Below are 16,970 nucleotides of genomic sequence, written 5' to 3'. Positions count from 1 at the left end.
GTGATTATCAACTGAAATCTATGGTTTACATTATGCTTACTCTTTGTTATTCTTCTCCCCCGCAACTGTTTTCTTTAATGTAACTAACTAATACCAAGATGGACATGGTGGTATAGTCCTATAATCTAAGTTTCTCAAGAGTTCAAAACTGCTTGAACCTGAGTGACTTCATAGATGCTGTCTCAACACGCAGAAGTAAAATGAGTGGGAGTGTAGCTCAATTGTAGAACATTGGCTTCTATGTACAAAGCCTTAGGTTTAATCCCCAGTACTGCACAAGACAAAAGAAACAGACAAAAAGTAATTACTCATACTAAAATCTATATCTACAATGTCCCTCAACAGAAGTGAAAGTTGGTTTATTTATTGCCAAGTCTTGGTGGTGTTACTTACCAATAACTTATGTTCCATTTCTTATTTTATTTGATTATTACAGTATGTATAATTATTTCTACTTCAAGAGTGACTATACTGACAGAAAAAGCTAAGGATGTATGTGGTGAGTCAGGATGTGATAAAGACAATATCTATATATTTTGACAGTTAACTAATGATCTTTCCATGCTACTTTTAGTTACCTTGGCTTTATCAGAAATGATCCAAGTATGTAAATTGGGCATGGATTTGTTTATGTTTGTCAGAAAATAGGGGTTTTATGTCCTTAAACAGAATTTGGTGGTGCATAGATCCACTTAACAACACACACACATATATATAATATATATATATATATACATATATTATTTGTATATATGCATATATATACATATATATATACATATATATATGTATATATATATATATATATATATATATATATACCTCAAATTCCATTTCTGTTGAACTTTTTGCCATTCTAATATATATTGACCATAGATTTAGAATATTTTTTTCTTGCTCCCAAGTGTTTCTCCAGTATTTAGGGTGTCCTTTACCCAGAGGTAAGTACCAATACCACATATTTTACAGCCAAACCAAATGCAGTTTGGAACTTGCCCCATCTTTCAGTTTCAACTATGATATCTAAGCTAAACATTTTTTCTGCCCACTAGCTCAGGCATTCTTTTTCCTGATGCTTCACAAAGGGTCACTTTCCAACCTGTGTGGGGAATGGACTGAACTCTGCTTTTGTTTTATCTTTCTCCATCTTTCTCTTTGTGATGTAGCAAGCATAGTTTTGTTGATGCTGACAGCTGTGTGTGAATATTTTTTTTCTATTTTCAGAAGTGAACAAGTTATCTTTTGGGATGTACAGACAATTCAGTACATCATTAGTGGCTGGCCATCACCTTCTTGCAAATTAATAATGGATTTGCTTTTTAATTCCATTTTTTCTCAGCCTTACTATCAGTTTATGAGAGGTATACTTTTTACAAATTTCAGTTTTCCACTAAACAGTGACAGAAATCTTTAAAACACAATTAGTTGGATGATAAGTCATGTTCCAGATTGATTTAAGGGTAGGATGATGCAGAAAATAATGTCTGAGATAGTGTTAGTCCTCATTCTCTTTCAGTTGTCAATAAGATACCTTTCAAATCTACTCTGAATTCTTTTAGGCAACTAGGATTCTAGTACATCAGAATGATATGAACTTGAAGCTCCCAAAGTGTTATGAACTGTTCATTGTATCTTAAGTTTTAACATTGCATTATGGCAACTTATTCAGGATGATTAATTTAAAAAAAAAAGACATTACATTTTGAATTTATTCTATGTGTGCAGTGTTATGGTCATTTGCAGTATTGACATACAATATTGCGTGTTTTTACAAATGATTATTGTCTTTGTTTTTTTTGGTGAGTTGCCAATTCGGGTTTTTTTGTTTTGTTTTGTTTTTTTGGCCTGTTCTTCAGTTGGGTGGCTTGTTTCCTTATTATTGAGTTTTAAGGGCTCTTTTTGTATGCTGGATACAAGTCTTTCAAAAGGCACTTGTTTTGCAAATATTTTCTCTCAGTCTGTGGCATACATTTTCATTCTATTTACAATGTTTTTCACAGAGCAAAAATTTTAAATTTTAATGAAGTCCAGCCTGTCACTTTTTGGTGTGGATCATGTGTTGTGAATGATAATCTAAAACTTCAGAGCAAAATCCATTATCATTTGTGAATATATATATTTGTGAATGTGAAGTTTTTCATACTATTCCTTTAAAGTCTTTTTCTATCAACAGTATTAATAGTGATGACCTATATTTCAACTTTACTTTGAGTACTCTGTCATTACTCTTTTCTCCTGGGTAGCCTACTTAGGTTTTATAATATATATTGAGCTGGGTACCAGTGACTCATGTCTGTAATCCTAGGTACTCAGGAGACTGAGATCTGAGGATCATGATTTGAAGCCAATCAGATCAGGAAAGTCTGTGAGACTCTTATCTCCACTAAACTACCAAAATATAAAAATATGGAGCTGTAATTCCTATTAAAATCCCAATGACGTACATCACTGAAATACAGAAAACAGTCCAAAAATTTATATGGAACAACAAAAGACCTAGAATAGCCAAAACAATTCTAGGGGATAAAGACAATATGGGAGGGCTATCCATGCCGAACTTCAAACTCTACTACAGAGCTATAATCACAAAGACAGCATGGTACTGGCACAAAAACAGACCCGAAGACCAATGGAACAGAATAGAAGATCCAGATATAAATCCACAGGCCTACAGCCAGCTGATATTCGACAAAGGAGCCAAAGACATACAATGGAAGAAACACAGCCTCTTCAACCGCTGGTGCTGGGAAAACTGGGCAGCCACATGCAGAAAACTAAAAGTGGACCCCAGCCTATCACCATGCACCAACATCAACTCAAAATGGATTAAAGACCTTAACATTAAACCTGAATCTCTGAAACTACTGCAGGACAGAGTAGGAGAGACACTTGAACTAATAGGCACAGGAAGGAACTTCCTGAACAGAGTCCCAGGGTCACAACAAGTTGGAGAGAGACTCGACAAATGGGACTACCTTAAAATAAAAAGCTTCTGCACAGCTAAATCTATCGCAACTAAGCTAGAAAGACAACCAACTAATTGGGAAAAAATATTTACCAGCAATATATCAGACAAGGGGTTAACATCCTGTATATACAGGGAACTCAAGAAACTAATCCCTCCCAAACCTAACAAACCAATTACTAAATGGGCAAGGGAACTAAAGAGGGACTTCTCAAATGAAGAAATAAAAATGGCAAAGAAACACATGAGGAAATGTTCATCATCCCTGGTGGTGAAGGAAATGCAAATAAAGACAACCCTGAGATACCACCTTACCCCAGTCAGAATGTCCCACATCCACAAATCAGCCAACGACAAATGCTGGAGGGGATGTGGAGAAAGAGGAACCCTATTACACTGCTGGTGGGAATGTACACTTATACAACCACTTTGGAAAGCAGTCTGGAGGGTCCTTAGAAAGCTAAAGATTGACCTCCCTTACGACCCAGTCATACCACTTCTAGGCATCTACCCTGAACAACAGGAACCAATATACAAGGACACGTGCACCTCCATGTTTATTGCAGCACTGTTCGCAATAGCTAGGATATGGAAACAACCTAGGTGCCCCACCACAGATGAATGGATCCAAAAATTGTGGTATCTATACACAATGGAATATTATGCAGCCATTAGAAATGACAAAATAATGGCATTTGCAGGGAAATGGATGGAGCTAGAAGGAATCATGTTGAGCGAGGTAAGCCAAGAACGAAGAGACAAACGGTACATGGTCTCCCTCATAAGTGGATGCTAAATCCAAAAGGTTAGTGATACGACAAAACTAACAGGACTTAAGAAACAAAGAACTCCCGCTCATCTGGTTGAACCACTACTAAATATCCTCATGCTGCTGATCACAAATATGGTATATAACATGTGAACACTGTTATATATTACAGACTGTGGTAGACAATTTGCTCCAGGGAAGTTAGAATGAACTTGTGACTTTGAAATTATGTAATCATTTAATCACAATCAAAAAAAAAAAAAAAAAAGAACCTCGGGGAAGGGAGGGAGGGAGGGGATGGTAGGGGGAAAACAATGGAGGGGGTAACAATGTTCAAGAGGAAGTGTACTCATAACCTCACTCATGTAACTGTGACCCTCTGTATAGTAGCTTTACAATAAAAAAATAAAATAAAAAAAAAAAATATGGAGCTGTGGCTCAAATGGTACAGTGCTAACCCTGAGCAAAAGAAACTCTGGAATAGTGTTCAAGTACTGAGTTCAGGCCTCAGAAAGGTCATCAAAAATAAATGCATGCATGCATGCATACATACATAAATAGATAGATAGATATTGTATTTTCAAGGAACCAGCTCTTGATTTCACTGGCTTTCTTTAAAGATTCCTGGTTTTAACTTCCCTGATTTCGTCTCTGATTTTTAGAGTTATTGTTTTCTTCTCCTGCTTACATTAGTTTCTATTCTGTTTTGCAAATTCTTCTTTTTTGCAAAGAGGGAATCTTAGATTCTTGGTTTTAATTACTTATTCAGCTTATACGTACTTATACGTATTCAGCAATATTAATCTGCAAGAATTACTTTGCTGAATCCTACCAATTCTGAGTAGTGAAAATTTTAGTATTTATTTAGTATAAACATTTTTTACATTTCTTTTCAGACTTTTACTTTGAATCATGTGTCATTTGAGTGTTGCTTAGTCTCCAGGTATTTTGGGATTTTTAGATATTCTTCTGTTGTTAACTTCATTTTAAGATTATAACATCTCCCCAATGCCATACCACCAAATCACAGGACTCCCAGGAAATGGCAATGTACTGCAACTGAAAGAATCACAAATCTCCAATTTTTTAGGCATCTATGGGAAAACTCAAAGACAATAGATAGAGGAAACAAAAACGAAGGCACTGGAGAAATTGTAGCCTCTATTGCAGATACGTTTATCAAACAATAAGCATAGCCTAATTTCTAGTCCTTCTCCCTAAATATACGTTGAACAGTAAAAGTCTTTATTTAAATTCCTTTCAGTTAATATATTACATCTCTGCAGAGATTTGGAAATTATCAGACCAGTAATTTAACATAACTATTATCAACATCCTAAACACACTAATGAAAACGTAAGCAATATATAAAAGGAGACTGGTAAATCCAGTATAAAATGAAAATGTTCTTTAAAAGTCAAATTTGAGCTGGGTACCAGTGGCTCATACTTATAATCTTAGCTACTCAGAAGACTGAGATTTGGGGATCATGGTTCAAAGCCAGCCCAGGAAGAAAAGACTCTTAACTCCAATAAACTACTCAGAAAAACCTGGAAGAGGTGCTGTGGCTCAAGAGTAGAACACTAGCCTTAAGCACAGAGTGGATCAGGGATAGTGCCCAGGCCCTGAGTTCAAGCACTGACAGGCAAAACTAACTAAATAAATAGTAAAATAAAAGTCATATTTGAAATAAAAAAAAAAAAAGCAATGGAGGTGAAGAAGAGCATTTGATGGGCTCATTAGTGTGCCTAAAGATAGTTCACAGACATTTCCCAAACTAACCAGCTGGGTGCTGGTGGCTCACAACTATAATCCTAGCTACTCAGGAGGCAGAGATCTGATTGATGATCATGGTTCAAAGTCAGCTGGGGCAAGGAAAGTCTGTGAAACTCATATCTCAAATTAACCACCAAAAAGCTGTAAGTGGAGCTATGGCTCAAGTTGCAGAGAGCTAGCCTTGAGTGAAAAAGTTCAGTGATAGCCCCCATACCCTGAGTTCAAACCTAAAGATCACACATAAACAAACAAACAAATAAATATTCCCAAACTAAAAATCCAAGAAGAAAAAAGACTGTCAGGGGTGACACCAAACACAGAGTTTTTATGCACACAGTACTTGGTTTTCTTTCATATTCCTTGAAATTTTTATCCATAATTAGAATGGTGACCTAAAGCCCTCCAGTAGTCAATGTTAGGGGAGGAGGTGTGTCGCATAATGTCACGATTGGCTCTCAGGCTTTAGTGAACATCTTCTCTCAGACTGTGATCTTCATAAATTCTCGCTACACAGAATTGGGGAAGGGCCGAATTTAGGCATCACCTCTTTTCCTGTATCAGCTCATCTCTGGTTTTCTAGAAGGGCAAGCTTCTAATGAAAGAACACATGGATATCAAAATAGGCTTTTCTTTCTTGTTTCTGCATGGATTCACAAGGAATTTTCCCATATCTTCACCCTGAGAACCTGGTCGAGCTCCCAGAGGTAAATCTGCCCATATGGAAGTCTCTCCAGGATGGGATTTCAGGAATTTTAGTTCAGGAATTTTAGTTCACACTTCATTGTCAGCAATTAACCAATTACCCTTTAAGCTTTCCTACCCGCTGCTCCTCCTGGCAATGTTTTCTTAAGTTATTAACTAGTGAGTCACTTGAAATCAAGCCATGAAGTCCCTGAAAATAAAAACATATCAAAGCTCGAATGAATCATTAATTTAAGAGTCAGAGAAATCTCTTGTCCCATCTTGTCATTGATATTGCAACATACTTTCTGTAATGTGATTTTTTTTTTTTTTTTGGCTAGAATCAAGCTATTAAGAAGAGTAGGTAAAAGGGACTACAATCAAGCACTAGAATTTTTATTAATACTTCCTTCCCCTGCTAATCAATTTGTTAGTTTTTTAAAAATTGAGATAAATGTATATTGTTCGAATCTTTATATACAAGAAAATTGTGCAGCGTACAAGATTTAGTAAAATTTTGTGAAAACCAGAGTTTACCTAATAGAAATAAATGGCTATGCAGATCTCATGCTTAGGAAAATATGATTTGTATGTACTTTCATTTGGACTGTGTTGATACGTATTTTGAGGCATTGAGTCTTTTTGATTTGAAATGTTGTATTATGCCCAAGGGGAGATGAATGCCAAACTCCTGCTTAGAACAGGAAAACAGCTCCCATTCACTCACCCAAAGCAGAGGGCAATCAAAGGACAAATGCCAACCAAATTGGAGTCTTTTCCCCAGCTCCAAACCATTGATGTAGTTGTAATGAGGGGAAAAATATCTGATATGATTTTTGAAGAGCAATGGAGAAGAAAAGAAAACCTGTGATAATATCTGAGAAACAGTTCCCATTATTTACAAAATAGAAATATCTAGAGTAGTTTGACCCACTAGAACTTTCCTCAATTATGTGAATGCTCTCTCTGTGCTCCATTTCATAAAAGTCTAGTAGCTAGCAAGCATTTATAATATGACTGATCAAACTAAGAAACTTAATTTTTAATATTCTTCACTTAAATTAATTTAAATTTAAATAGCCTTCAATTGCTGGTGATGACAGTGTTGAACAGATCCAGAGAGAAAATCGTCTCATATAATAGAATTAGACTTGTGAAAAATGTAGTTACTGAGGGAAGATTACATAAAATGAGGAATTAGATTTAAGAGATTCTTGATGTTTGCCTGGAGCCAGTGGCTCATGTCTGAAATCCTAGATACTCAGGAGTCTGAGATCTGAGGATTGTGGTTCAAAGCCAGCCAAGGCAGGAATGTATGTGACTCTCCTCTCCAACTAACTACCAAAAAAAAAAAAAAGAAAGAAAACAAAAAAGACAGCTCAAGTAGCAAAGTACCAGCTTTGAGCAAAGAAGCCCAGGGACAGCACACAGGTCTTGAGTTCAAGCCCCCCAAATGGATTTTCGAAGTTAGTAAAAATGGATATATATCTACAAGTATGCCTGGTTGGTTTCAAGTCTCATTTTGATCACTAACTGACTTTATGATCTTCACCTGTCTGTTATATGCTCCTCTCTCTTTGGCACCTACCCTATAAAACAAGTTAATACATACAACAGTGCTCAATAAAATTTTCTTTAGGAAAACATAACATTCTCAAGGTATTTTACTCCTGGTAAAAGAGGAAGACATACAATTATTTTATGTATCTATTGGATTGTTAGATTCCATAAATATATACCTCATAAATACATACAATTATTACATGGTGACCAAAATTACTTTAGTGTAAAGAAGAAAAATATTTTTCTATTTTATTTTCAATACCATCTGAAAGACCTTTGTTATTTACGATTCATTAATGATTTACAAATTGCAATGTTTAGTGTGCCTTTATTAAGTGCTAATCAAACAGATTATCATTTCAGTATTCCAACAACAATAAGAATTAGGTTAGATAGAATTAGTTCCATTTACATATGAGGATTTCAAACGTAACTACAAACGGTAGAAACAGGATCTGAATTCAGGTCTTTTCATTACACATGAAGATGTTCTTTAACATGTACTTTACTGCTTTCATAGATCATACTAACACACCTGTATCTGAAAATCAGATGCACTGAATCCTCTAATAAATCCTCTCACTATGAAATATCTAGAAGTACTAAGAATACACACACATACCAAACTTCCTTTTAAGTACATACCTAACTATCTAATATTTAATGAGCAAATAACTTCAGAAGACATTTTCTAGAATTTGACATTCAAATGGTCATTAAACCAGTTATGAATTTGAAAACTCAAAGACATTTTCAATTCAGAAATGACAAGAAAGTAGAATTTAGAATTCCTAAAGACATCACAGATTGGAATTAATAGATACAGGAATAAGAGGAGTGATTACAAGATTAAACAAATGAGATAATCCAGAGCTCATACAAAGACTATGAGCCTTATAAAGTGAACAGCAGATGAATAAAAAGTTAAGATTCTAGAGATAATAATAACATATGTAAAATGATAAACTTTTTCAAGATGGTAACTGGTCATTTAGCTAGGTTGAATATACCTAGAGAAAATGGAGATGTAATTATATATTTATATATAATGGAAATTTACATACATGTATATATAAATATGTAAATAATAAATAAGTTATAATACATTAATATATGATTAATATATAACATACATTTTAAGGATTTATATATACATATAATTATATGAATATAAAAATTATAATGTAAATGTATATTTATATATAACATATAATGCAATTATAATTACATGGAAAAACTACTCAAGATGTAGCACTGACAAAGATACAGAAAAGAAGAAAAGGTATACAGGAGATGGGAAAAAATATAATGTACATCTAGTCTGAGTTTAAAAAGGGGAAAATGAAATGAGGAACAGAAAGATTTTTTTCCCCTCTGTGGCTGAGTATTTTTTCAACTATAAAAAGTGATTTTTAATTTTTTTGTTTTTTGCCAGTCATGGGGCTTGAACTCAAGGCCTGGACACTGTCCCTGAGCTTCTTTTGCTCAAGGCTAGCACTCTACCACTTGAACCACAGCACCACTTGTGGCTTTTTCTGTGTATGTGGTACTGAGGAATCGAACCCAGGGCTTCATGCGTGCTAGGCAAGCACTTTACTACTAAGCCACATTCTCAGCCCCTAAAAAGTGATTTTTAAGAAAAATTACCCAAAAAAGATCAGGGAAGTCACTATGAGACTGGGAACAACTTTCTTTCCTCCCACAGCTGCCAGGAGAGACCGCAGTAGTGAGCTTATAATTGCCAAGTGAAGAATGCAAGTAACTTCTCATCAGGAGCTCCATCCAGATTACACTATTGAGTCAGGACAATGTTGACCAGAACTATATCAAGCGGACAAAAGGAGATTATTGTATCTCAACAATCCCACAGGAAAGGTGTGAGGTACAAAAAGAAATGATAGGCAAAGAAATCACTATATGTGTAGGTAAAGGAGAGACACCCAAGAGTGATTTTCAGGTATATGGAACAAATACAGTTAGGCATTCAGTCAATGAGAGATCTTCACAAGCTGTCCACATGACTAAATTTTGTTCCTAATATTGTCAATGGATGCTTAGAATAGCCAGTTGCATCCACTCTAATGTGTGTGCAGACACACACACACACACACACACACACACACACACACATACACACTGCCACATGTTCCACCAATGGGTCCTGAATGCCTGACAATATTTCCATTTAATTCACTGACTTTCCTTTTTTCCTATGCCAGAATCATGCAGGGAGTTCATCTAATCCTGAATGGGTAGCACCTGTTCTGCTTTAAGCTCACATTCTATCTACCAGGTGGTATGACCAGTGACAGATATTTCCAGGGCTCTGAAATCATATGATCCTAGAATTGCAAATGAGAGCTCATAAACCATTATTCAAGCTTCAGAGATAATTGGAAACAAAGACGGCATTCAAATCTACTGTCTCTTCATCCGGAGGGATAGTCATGTCATTTTTAATATTCTTCAAAATGATCACAAACATATTGGAACAATAGTTTCAAAGTAGGACTCATTGTATAAGTTAGGCAATCATTATCTTGTTTTGTTGTTAGTCTATATTCCATGATTACTTGTGGCTGTGATTTCTTGGTAAAAGTGAAGAGAATAGAAAGAAAGACTTTGTTCACTGAAGGTGAAAAGCACCTATCAGAGACCATAGTATTTGCCATAGGTGCATTCAACTGTGAGTGAACTTTTCCTTGAACTGCAGAGACTACATGGTTTGCCATCGTTTAAGATAGACAGAAACTAAAGAGATGATCAACCTCTTATAAATACAAGCATATCAGAAACAATTAGCTTCAAAATTTTCTCATATATCTATCCTACAATTTTAGATATCAAAAAGATTTTAGAAATCCCTCTAATCTTCTGACTGAAAAGATCTCCTCACACCATCAATCAACAAATCAATACATCAATAAACTGTGCCAGCAATATCCCTAGGAGTCAACAAGTCAATAAGGTCAAAGTTTCTCAGTGAATCTTTGAAATACATAGGTGAACTCACTATTTCAAATAGGAACAAGCTACCTAGAAGAAAGTAGCCTGTTTCAGGAACTTAGGATACTTCCTTGATGGCTCACTGACTTTGGGTACAGGGCATTGTAAATGCATTGCAAAACATTTATTTTTATTAGGCTTCCATTTGTTTAATTCCTTTTGGCAGTTATGGTTTTTACAACAGAAATGATGTGACTAATTTATGTTTTCCTAATTGGACAGCTAAATATTCTTGTATATATTAATTCTGCACAGTGCCTAGATGTTTCCCGAGAACTCTAATAAACTAATTAAATAAACCAACACACAATCCAATTTGTGATTCATCCATCATTCATCTGTTACCCATTCCAATATCTCCTTGCTTCCCTGGAGTGCATGAGTTATCAGAACATATGAGGAGGGAAAATAAGAAAGTTATAATAACTATTTTTGCATTTGATTTTCTGTAACTGGCCGATAATTAATGTTACAGAATGAATATCCCTTCTCCAAAATTCTCCAGGCCAGAGGTATTTCAGACTTTCGGCTTTTTTTTTTTTTGAAATTTTAGAACATTTTCATATGAATAATGAGGTCTCTCAGGGGAGGGGATCCAAGCCTAAACAGAAAATTTATTTGTATCATATTCATCTTAAATACATGGACTAAAAGTACTTTTATACACTATCATTCAGTGTGCCTGTTTTGACTAGAAAGATGGAAAGAAACTTAAGGCCAGATGTGAACTATTCTTCATGTGGCATCATGTCACTGCTCAAAATATTTTGCATTTTGTTTTTATTTTTGGGTCCGGTCACGGGGCTTGAACTCTGGGCCTGGGCGCTGTCCCTCAGCTCTTCAGCTCAAGGCGAGCCCTCTACCACTTGAGCCACAATGCCACTTCCATATTTTGCATTTTGGAGCCCTTTGTACTTCAAAATTTTGGATTAGGGTTGCTCAGCCTAGAGAACCTTGCTAAATCAACCATTGGCTCAACCCATTTCATTTTATGCTTTGAGGTAGAGACTAACTAGAGTTACCAAAGAAATTTGTTGACTTCACAGCCCTTTACTCAGTTAAGTAGGGAAAAGGTAAAAGAGACACCAAAACTCTTCTGACATTTACAATTAAGAGTTTCAAGCTGGGTGCTGGTGGCTCATGCCTGTAATCCTAGCTATTCAGGAGGCTGAGATCTAAGGATCATGGTTCAGAGCCAGCCTGGGCAGGAAAGTCTATGAGACTCTTATCTCCAATAAACCACTCAGAAAACTGGAAGCGGCACTGTGGCTCAAGTGGTAGAGCTCTAGCCTTGAGCTGAAGAGCTGAGGGACAGCGCACAGACCTAGAGTTCAAGCCCCATGACCAAAAAAAAAAAAAAAAAGAGTTTCAAAGAGAAGAACAGCATTTAGACCCCCAGTGGCCTGAAAACAGGCATTTGTTTCCATGAATGATTCTCTTGCAATAACTCAGCTCCTAAAGCAGACAAAATTATTTCTTATGAAAGAATCTTAGAGTAAAATTCTGATACATTTTGAAAATCTACCTTAGAAATATTTTATAGGCATTATGTATTACACAAATATCAGCTACATACGAAGTAAATCTATACAGTGTTTATAAGATGGCAAACACTAAATATTTAAAAAGAATTTGTGATCAGTTACATCCTAAGGAGTTACACTTATAAAAACAAACAGAAAGAACATTGGGCCTGGATTCTCGTGGCTCATGCCTATAATCTTAGCTACTGAAGAAGCTGATATCTGAGGATTGCATGGCTTAAACTATTTAAGAGACAATGAAAATATACATTTTTTAAGAGAATAAAGCAAAGTCAGTTTGGAAAGACAAATCCAAGAGGGTTTTATTATGAATTAGCCAGCAAAAGCTAGTACTGGAGGTGTGACTCAAATAGTAGAACATTGCCTGAAAGCAGAAAAGTGGAGAGAGCCCAAGACCATGAGTTCAAGCCCCAGTACTGGCACAACAAACAAACAAACAACAAAAACAAAACAAACAAAATGGGGGATTAAAATCCTGACGACTATCATCTAACATATATAATACCTGAAGATCCAAGATATTTTTTAAATACCCTTCAGATTTATTGGAAACATTAATAGGCAACATTTGCTTTCTTTCTTTTATTTGATTTTAATACTTCTGTACCTCTAAACTATATTAGTCTTTGGACAACCTAGATTTACAAACAAATATAACAATCTTTGGTATAGACTAGGCAATCAGATAGCCTTGGAGAAGTCTTTGTTTTGTCATCTACAGGTTATTTTGCTCAGATTTCATTATCTGGCATTTGAAGGTCATCAAGTATAAACCTCCTCCAAATAACCTTATTAGGAAAAGGAGAGGAAACAACCAAGTTCATTTTTACTTAGATTGCTCTATCCCATCTTGAAAATTGGAAGCATTTGGCTGTACCCAAGCCTGGTAAGTTTATCTCATTTCATTGAATATGGCTGTGAGTTTTTCCTTAAGTTGTTCTTCTCTTTGAGTAGCCAGACCAGCAATGTCCTTAGGAGATGGGGGACAAGGAAGGAAAGGAAGAACTGCTGGCTGGCACCTATAGGGGGTGACATCACTTATGGGACACAAGTCCTGAGGCATTCCAATTATTCTTGGCAGGTGTATCATAAACAAATCCACAGTCTATGCTGGGGTGCTCAGCCACTGTAATTAAAGTTACACTCTAAAAGGCTCCTGCTGTTACCTTCTTCTGGAAAAAGCTGACAGAGACTTCCACAGACAACTGTGACAGTATTTCCAACACCTCTGCATTTGCTATTCCCGTGGCTGAACAACAGCATCTACCTTTTACATTAGTTACCATGCAAATTAGAGGGGCAGAGGGAAGCAACCAGCCAATCAGGATGAGACAGAGAGTGTGCCTTTAGGTCAGCAGTCAGCCTCCATGCAAGATGACAAGGAAAGCATAGGTCAATTGAGCCTTTTTAAAACTCTAAAAGGAACTGGCTTTTCTGAGTCAGGAATCAACTCGTACCAGGATATTATTATCTGTAGATGAAACATGAGAAAGCTTGCTGATATATGAGGCCCTAGGATATGTGGTATCAGAAGAGGTAATGTGCCTTTTAGTTCATGGGAAATGAAAGGATTTAGTAGACAGTGATCTGCCTAGAATGGTTAAATAATGTAGAACTATAAATACGTTAAATGAGCTTTTGAGACTTGCAGACAAGTAACTGAAAATGCACACTTGTACAATCTACAATAATGCTTTGGGGCTTTGTGTCTAAACTTAGTTCTCAGAAGAATTAAAAATAGTGACACAAAGGTAACAGCTGTTTTATAGATCAAAATACTAGCTTCCCTGTCACTAAAAGATGCTGTTAGCTTTTTTTTTTTAGAAGTGCAGATGAGATATGTATGGAAACATGACACTAATTACTCATATTGTAAGAATAAGGAAAGTCCGCCGGGTGCTGGTGGCTCACGCCTGTAACCTCAGGAGGCTGAAATCTGAGAGTAGCAGTTCAAAGCCAGCCTGGGCAGGAAAGTCTGTCAGACTCTTATCTCCAATAAACCACTCCAAAACCAGAAGTGGCGCTGTGGATCAAGTGGTAGAGCACTAGCCTTGAGCTGAAAAGCTGAGGGACAGCGCCCAGGCCCAGAGTTCGAGCCCCACAACTGGAAAAATAAAAGAAGGAAAAATCCATTTAGTTCTCTTCTTATTTTGGCACAGATTTCCTGAAGAACTGTTCCAATCATATGCTCTCCTTTCAGTAGTGAAAACAGCATATATGTTCAGTAGAACATAGATGTTCAAATAGAACGTTCAAATGTTCAAATAGAAAATAGCATATGTGTTCAATAAGAAAGGTATTAGAATTTTCAGCATTATCTCTTAATAGCTCAATGCTATAAACCTCCATGCCTAGCCTGTCAACAATTGAGTCAATTGTGATACACTCACGAAATGCAATATATCCAATGACAATGAACTGTAACAATGAGGAGAAATACCACAAATGGAATATTGATCAAAAGATGCCAAGTATCAAAGAGTAAACATGATATGATTCCATACGCATGAAACAGAAAAGAAGGAAACGAAAATGCATGATGATGAAAAGTTCTAGGTCATTGTGACCATTCTGCTTCTTAATTTGGGCTCTGATTACACTGATATACAATATTTGTTTTATATGCAATCATATGTACACTTAGATGTAACATATACAAGTGCGTTGTACATCCCTCTGGGATATTCCTTTTAAACATGTTTAGTAACAGCACCAATAAAAATGAAAAGAAGCCCCCACATCTGTAGATCCAGTGAGTTCAGACCCATGGAGCCAGTCTCAACTCCACAAAATCCTGCGTTCTTTTCTCTCCATTCTATTTTTAAAAAAATCAACTGATTTTGACAAGATTTCCTTGGCCATTGCTCTTCCTCTACCCTCACTTTAACTCATCCACTCACTTTCTTGGCAAACTGTGATAACGACTTGAACTGAAGATCCATTATTTTAATTGGCATGTTTCCATAACAGATTGCCATGTGTTGCTTATTTCACTGGCGGTTGTGAAGACAGGAGTACTGTGGGGTCTCTATGAATAGCAGCTTCAGAAATAGCAGTGAGCAATTCTACTTCTACTGGGGAACAAAGAGTGACTTTGGGCTGGAAAGTGATCTGCACAGGTTAACTCCTATATCTTTCTCCATAAAACCTTTAAAGGTTTTCAAAGGTTTTCCTTCCCCCAATTTTCCCTCTCTTGGCATTGACTTAAGTGTACTCCATGCTATTTCTCTTCAGCCCAGTACAATGTCCAACAGGAATGGGATGGTCACTTTGCTTGATAATATTCACTGTAGAAGAAGAATTCATGTTTTCTTTTGTTCCTAGTAACTCACACTTGGAATTACAGTGACACTGCTACTTAAGGATTCCTACGAATGGAGTTGGTGCTATTTCTCAAGCCATGGGAGTCTAATCCCCACTGTTTCCTCTGCCTTCTTCATCCATTTTCCTGCTTTCTCTAGAATCCTTAGAATGGAGTGACTGAACTCTGGATTTGCTTGTGCTGGTATCCTATGAAGTTCTTCCCTGTGAGGATGAACATCTGCCCAGGTATTTCCATGTCCAGTTCTGCCAGTTCTGCCTGTGATGTGATGCTGTAGAAAATAAATATCCCACTATATTCCTTGTAAAACAAAACAGCATCTTGAGAGCTGGGATAAGCAGACAATTGGAACTCTATAAAGTTCCAGTGCATTCTTAGCTTTTCTGCTCTTCCAGGGGAGGAAATTATACTGTAGCAATTTGAAAGAAGACTCTAGTGTTTAATTAATACATGAATGCATATTTTCCACCTCTTATTTCAGGGAGCCATTAAAGATAGTTTAGTGGAAGACACCCAGATATAAAAGCAAATAGATTCAAGTGAATATTTAAATAATCTGCATCAGTATGACATATCTTTGGGGTCTAAGAGCTTGAGGCCACCTGTGTCAACATCATTGACAGTTTATTCCAGAAAGATAAAATCTTAAGCCACTACATTCCTTCACTGTGTGCTTAAGAAAATCTTGTGATCCAATTTATGCAGAATAGCAGTTTGATTATATATGCAAATGCATCTCCTGTTGGGACAAGAGGTTGCTCACTGTGGCCAACAGCTCACTTTTCCCAAAGCAGTTTATTTGTTCAGACTTTCTGTTGTCACATCTATCGATCTTATTAATACCCATACATTTGTCCAGTCCCAATCATTTCCCTTTAAAGATCTGCTTTAATTCACTTGAGCCTGCCTTTCTGTACTTATTTTTCTATAGCTATAACCAAATAACTGGAAGTAATAACAACTTAAAGGATGAATAAGATTTATTTGGCTCAGTTTCAGAGATGCCAGTCCATAGTCCCCGGCTTCATTGATTCTAGGCCCAGGGTAAGTCAGGGTATCATGGCAGCACAAGTATGTGGAGGAGGAGGTTGTTCACCTTTTGGCAGACAGGAAGAAGAGAGGAAATAAAGAAAGAGGCTAGGACAAGGTATAGTCTGAAGAATATACCCCACTCACCTCCTTTCTCTGACTTGGCCTTGTCTCCACTGATCTATATGCATCTCAATTGGATCAAATTGACAATCAAAATCAACCACCCTACCCTCCAAATCATTCTTTCTACTTCTCATATGAGATAATTTATGTATGCATGTATGTATGTATGCATGCATGCATGCATCTATC

This window comes from Dipodomys spectabilis, unplaced genomic scaffold (assembly GCF_019054845.1).
Source record: "Dipodomys spectabilis isolate Male_0828 unplaced genomic scaffold, ASM1905484v1 ptg000096l, whole genome shotgun sequence".
NCBI lineage: Eukaryota > Metazoa > Chordata > Mammalia > Rodentia > Heteromyidae > Dipodomys > Dipodomys spectabilis.
Note: the sequence above shows the minus strand (reverse complement) of the source record.